Source organism: Esox lucius, chromosome 19 (genome assembly GCF_011004845.1).
Source record: "Esox lucius isolate fEsoLuc1 chromosome 19, fEsoLuc1.pri, whole genome shotgun sequence".
In the NCBI taxonomy this organism is placed as follows: domain Eukaryota; kingdom Metazoa; phylum Chordata; class Actinopteri; order Esociformes; family Esocidae; genus Esox; species Esox lucius.
In genome coordinates this window covers 13,524,594-13,530,162 of record NC_047587.1, presented here as the reverse complement: position 1 = coordinate 13,530,162, position 5,569 = coordinate 13,524,594, and positions in this window count along the sequence as shown.

Below are 5,569 nucleotides of genomic sequence, written 5' to 3'. Positions count from 1 at the left end.
GGCCAAACCAGGGCTAACAGATGAAGCTAGACACAAGCCTGACACCAGCCCGTCATGGTAACCTACTCTTATTGCACATTTTGCATGTGGGGTTTTTGTTGCCACCCCCCCGTTGTAATTCACAGCTGTGGTGAAGCATGGAACTGGGTCAGGTCCACAGACTTCAGGTGTTCTGGAACGGTCTGGTACTGATTGTTTCATAAGGATCACTGTGTTAACTACGATATCACTCCTTCCCTGTCACAGCAATGCAGAAATCGTGGACACTGATGGTAGCCAATATGTATTTTTTACATAGTAGGCTATGAACAAAACATCAATGACGGCAGGTGGGGAAACAATATGTAACGTATATTCAAAAGATCCATATGTCAGTGTATCTATCTCCATGGCAACATGAAAAGATGTGAAATCCCAGATTGACCACCTGCTGAGGTGTGTAGAGAACGGGAGCAATATCAACTTAAGCTCCGGGCTGATCTGTCGTGTTTAAATGTCTCAATGCATTATTATTCAGAGGTAAAAATATCACACACTTTAGTACGCTTACTGATGTGTTTCATTTGGTTTATAACCAGAGTTTGGTTTTTAAATTGATTAGGGAAAGTAATAATTCCAATAATGAAGCCTGCGCACGCCATGCTGCTAACGTGCGGAATAGCATGGTATAAGAGAAGTCACATTTACGGAATAAATAAACCATCGGAATAAACGTGCAGTCAAGCACATCCTAATAGTCCTGGTTAGGCTTAGTTCTTAGGGTTATTATCATAATGAAAAGGTGACGAACAACCTTATCATAGCCTACTTAAATGATTAGCCCTCATCAGTTATGTTGTGAAACTACACTGAACAAAATTATAAACGCAACACTTTATCATGAGCTGAACTCAAAGATCTAAGACTTTCTCTATGTACACAAAAGGCCTATTTGTCTCAAATGTTGTTCACAAATCTGTCTAAATCTGTGTTAGTGAGCACTTCTCCTTTGCCGAGATAATCCATCCACCTCACAGGTGTGGCATATCAAAATGCTGATTAGACAGCATGATTATTGTACAGGTGTGCCTTAGCCTGGCCACAATAAAAGGCCACTCTAAAATAAAAGGCCATGCAGCCGTGTCTGATCTAAAAATGTCTTTGTTCAAACGCTTTTTTTCATGTTCACTCTTGCAATTACAATTTCTTTCCACCTTCGTTCGAGTCATCTTGAGTCTCTATTGGCATGGAGGCGGGGCTTTATCTGGCCATTGAATTCTCGATATTAGCCTTTCCATGGACTGCACATTCCCAATGCAATCTGTGGACAGCTGTTTAAGAATTGTATAAGCTAGGCTAAATGTGTACATTTAAACTGAATAATAAACTGTTATTCACAGGTTGCATCGACGTCACTGTTATACTAGTTATGTTTTTCTTTTCTTACAGTCTCTTTCTTACATTTGAGCTCAATTTGGCTCCATAGAGTTCTACCCAACCAAGGATTACACTGTTAGTTATACGTTTGCATAAAAACATTTATCAGGAAAGTAACATTATACGTTGGTAACAGATAATTGGACACAAAAAATTATGCAGTAGTTGATTTTAAGATCAGGAGCGTATGTTTGATTTCAAATATGAGGGGGACAAATATTTTTTGCAAATGCCCATGGTTTTAGAATGGGATGACCAACAAGCTCATAAGGTGTATGTGCACTAGTGGACACAATATCAATTTGATTCTGCTTGATTAAACATGAAGAGAACTGCCTTCAGCCATTACATTTAATATGACTTAGTTAAGATATTGTGTGTAATGTGTGCTCTTAGTGAAAAGCTACTACAGAGTATGGACCTCTGTATTTCAATGTGTGTGGCTGATATAATGTGATCTACAGTGGGGAGAACAAGTATTTGATACACTGCCAATTTTGCAGGTTTTGCCACTTACAAAGCATGTAGAAGTCTGTAATCATAGGTAATCTTCAACTGTGAGTGACGGAATCTAAAACAAAAATCCAGAAAATCTAATTGTATGATTTTTAAGTAATTAATTTGCATTTTATTGCATGACGTAAGTATAGAGGCCCACTCCTCTATACAGACCTTCTCCAGATCCTTCAGGTTTCGGGGCTGTCGCTGGGCAATACTGACTTTCAGCTCCCTCCAAAGATTTTTTATAGGGTTCAGGTCTGGAGACTGGCTAGGCCACTCCAGGACCTTGATATGCTTCTTACGGAACCACTCCTTTTTTGCCCTGGCTGTGTGTTTCGGGTCGTTGTCATGCTGGAAGACCCAGCCACGACCCATCTACAATGTTCTTACTGAGGGAAGGAGGTTGCTGGCCAAGATCTCACGATACATGGCCCCATCCATCCTCCCCTTAATACGGTGCAGTTGTCCTGTCCCCTTTGCAGAAAAGCATCCCCAAAGAATGATGTTTCCACCTCCATGCTTCACGGTTGGGATGTTGTTCTTGGGGTTGTACTCATCCTTCTTCTTCCTCCAAACCCGGCGAGTGGAGTTTAGACCAAAAAGCTCTATTTTTGTCTCATCAGACCACATGATCTTCTCCCATTCCACCTCTGGATCATCCAGATGGTCATTGGCAAACTTCAGACGGGCTTGGACATGCGCTGGCTTGAGCAGGGGGACCTTGCGTGCGCTGCAGGATTTTAATCCATGACGGCGTGATGTGTTACTAATGGTTTTCTTTGAGACTGTGGTCCCAGCTCTCTTCAGGTCATTGACCAGGTCATGCCGTGTAGTTCTGGGCTGATCCCTCACCTTCCTCATGATCATTGATGCCCCACGAGGTGAGATCTTGCATGGAGCCCCAGACCGATGGAGTTTGACCGTCATCTTGAACTTGTTCCATTTTCTAATAACTGCGCCAACAGTTGTTGCCTTCTCACCAAGCTGCTTGCCTATTGTCCTGTAGCCCATCCCAGCCTTGTGCAGGTCTACAAGTTAAAAAAAACACTCTTTGATCGATAATCGAAATATCTACCCCATTGATATGTTATAGGGGGTAGTTAGCTAGAGGTAATGTCAGCTAGATTACCACTAGCAACTGGGCCAGAGTTCACAGTTGCTAATGGCAAAATGCTATTTGATAAAACAATGGGAGTAGGAGCATGTCCCACTCATGTATAATGAAACCTACGCCTCAGGAAATGATAAGATGAAACCATACATCCGGCCTTTGCATAAGTAAAAAAAAACTTGTGGACTGACTCGTTCGGTTTTATCGTTCAGCTGAAGGACTGTTTTGTTCATTTGAACGACTGGCAGTAGAGTTTTACCCAATCACGGAAAACGCTGTTAGTTTTACGTTCGCAAAGAAAAATGGATAAAGACAGTAGCATTATAAAAAGTAGCATTTGTAACAGATACATGGTAGGTCTAAAATAATTAATGTAGTAGTTGTTTTTTTTATTGTAAAGATACACCGATTTAAAGACTTGTGAAAGACACAATAATCTTTCAATTGTACGATTGTGTCATTTGCCATTAATTTGCCCCAACCACTGGGTTCCAGCGCGGTGTATGCGTTACTGGGCATTACTGACTCAAATGAACGAAATTAATTGGTAGATTCAAGCTTTTTACCGGACTAATTAAGTCTCTCTTATTGACCGTCCAAGCCTCCCCGGTCCAAGCCTCCCCGGCTTGGGAGGGGAATCTCTTATTGACCGACCGACCGACCCTTGTTAAATAGTGTAGTGGTTAGAGAAGCAGAATTGTGAACTATAGGTCTTGAGCTCATATCTCCTAGCAGGCGAAGCGAAGTACACATTGTGAATTATTCCGTATTGACAAAAACGTTGCGGGCTAAAACCTGAAATTGTATACGGGACTGTTTCTGGGATGGAATATTTCATCTGCAGTCTCGCTAGCAATTGCTCATTAGACGCTATTTGTGGTGGGGGTAAAAAGTTAGTCAGTTTAACACAATTCTCAATGGAGTCTAGCGACTGCTGAAACATAATGCGGTGGCGTAGTGGTTAAAGACAGTGCCTCTCATGTGGAAGAATCTTTGAATCTTGTTGAGAGCAACGACATTTATTAATTATTTCTGGTAGATTCCACGATTCTCTCGTCTTTTCACTTGATGAAAAAAATTGTTATCGTCGCCTTTATTGATAGTTATTGTATAAATGTCATCCACGAATGAAAGAAAAAAGTTGTTTTGCCATGGAAGAAAAAAAAACGTTCTTATGCCATGATATGATATTGCTTTGGCAGACTCGCTTGCTCAATTCTTATGACTATTTAAGTAAGTTATAAGATACCGGTAAACGCCTATTACTTGTTAAGATGCTGTCATAACGGCCAGTGGCAAACGCTATACAGCCGCTATGGTGGAGGTAAACATATAGTAAGAATAGTTAGTCAGTTTAACTCTATGTCCTTCACGAATGGCCAATTCATTATTAAAACGGCCAGTGGCAAAAGAGGATTTGTTCATGATAGAGGCAAGATCGAGGCTATACTGACATCAGGCAAATGTACAGCTCAGTGGTGTAGTGGTTAACGACACAGCGTTTCACGTGGGCGACCCGAATCTAGAGGTGCGGCAGCCTACTGAGGCTTGCTTGGTTTCTTGTTATTTAACGCCTCGACTTCCCATCGTTAATGCAGACTGCTCATTCCTCTTACAGTAGCTGGAGGTCGAGCTGTAGCAGTGAGTTCTGCATTCGTTTCTATGATGTATTTTACTTTCTTAAACGGAGAATTGGCTTTGTCTTATTGTAGAACTTATTTTCCCAACAGTTATGGTATCCATTCATTTTAAATTAAACCTCATAGGAAAGGCAAACTACGTTATATTATTTTAGAAATATACGTTTTTTTCCCCCTTCAAACATGCATTTGGCACTGTGTTAAAATATCTTAAAGTGAAAAAATTATTTCACTTATTTCACAAAATGCACTATTAAGTAAACACAACTAAGTATATACAGTAGGTGTACTACTGTATTAGCCTACAATAAATGTAAACCACCCAGATAAATGAAGTGATATTTATTCAAATAAATAACACTTCATTTACCTGACTACTAATTTAAAATTACAAGTAAAAGCCAAATATCAAGTAAGAATAACGTGTTAAATTAATGTTAGATTTACCTAAACATATTAAATAATGTAAATGTAAAATGTACCGTTTTCATATTAGCAAAACACAAATAAATACAAATATATTTATTCCATAATCGAATATTTGTTACCTGTACTTACAAACATCCCTACTCATTTGCTTTAATGAGTTAGGCAGTTACTTTGTACGTTTTGAATTATAAACTGATTCACATCAATAACCAGATTTTGTTTTACAATAGCCTAATAATAAGTACTAATGCTAGTTATGTCGCAAAGCAACCGTAAAATCTTTAATAAGCCTGTATCTCCGCTGACATAACATGATCATCTGCAGCTCACTGAATGATTTGTTCATATCTTGCTGCTCGTCTTCCGGTCATAACCTCTCATTTTCAATTGTACTTTAGAAACGTTTTTGTTTGTTTGTTTTACCAATTTATTTGACTTACATAATACTACAAAAATAATTTGAATGTTTCTA